Raw genomic sequence first — 943 nt, 5'->3', positions numbered from 1 at the left:
AAGTTTAAAGTACTGATTTAGATGTACAGACAATTACCGTACTGTGCTGAACACTCTATTTAAACAATATTCATATTAAAACAATTTAATTACTACAAAAAACAATGCAAAAGATTTGCCACTGTGCATCTTTTCTTTCCTTTTGATAAATTTTAATTTTGCTTTTTTGTGCAAAAATTATTTAAAACACTACCCCAAGTAGCACAAGTCTCTAGTTCTAGTGCTTACTGTACGTAATATTCACTAAGCTTAAATGGTTTGTTCACCCAAAAAGGAAAATTATGTCATTAATTACTCACCCTCATGTCGTTCAAAACCCATAAGACCTCCGTTCATCTTCGGAACACAAATTAAGATATTTTTGATGAATTCTGATGATCTCTGATCCTCCCATAGACAGCAATGGAACTACTATGATCAAGGTCCAGAAACGTAGCAAGGAGATCGGTAAAAATAATCCATGTGACATCAGGGGTTCAACCGTAATTTCACGAAGCTACGAGAATACTTTCTGTACATTCAAATCAAAGCATAAACAACGTAGAAAACGTATCCGTGTGTCGCAGCTGACACAGAACAGCATACGCTGTTTGCGTTCAGTGGATAGTACTCTCCAAAATGGCACCAGGGTGATGCGGAGGAGACGAATTGTTGAATAAAGTCGTTATTTTTGTTTTCTTTGCGTACAAAAAGTATTCTCGTAGCTTTGTGAAATTACGGTTGAACCCCTGATGTCAAATGTATCATTTTACCGATCTCCTTGCTACGTTTCTGGACCTTGATCGTGGTAATTACATTGCTGTCTATGAAGGGTCAGAGAGCTCTCAGAATTCATCAAAACTATTTTAATTTGTGTTCCGAAAATGAACGGAGTTCTTAGGGGTTTAGAACGACATGTGGGTGACTAATTAATGACAGAATTTTCATTTTTGGGTGAACTAAC

Source organism: Sinocyclocheilus grahami, unplaced genomic scaffold (genome assembly GCF_001515645.1).
Source record: "Sinocyclocheilus grahami isolate Dianchi unplaced genomic scaffold, SAMN03320097.WGS_v1.1 scaffold3074.1, whole genome shotgun sequence".
Lineage (NCBI taxonomy): Eukaryota > Metazoa > Chordata > Actinopteri > Cypriniformes > Cyprinidae > Sinocyclocheilus > Sinocyclocheilus grahami.
This window is presented reverse-complemented; position numbering follows the sequence as displayed.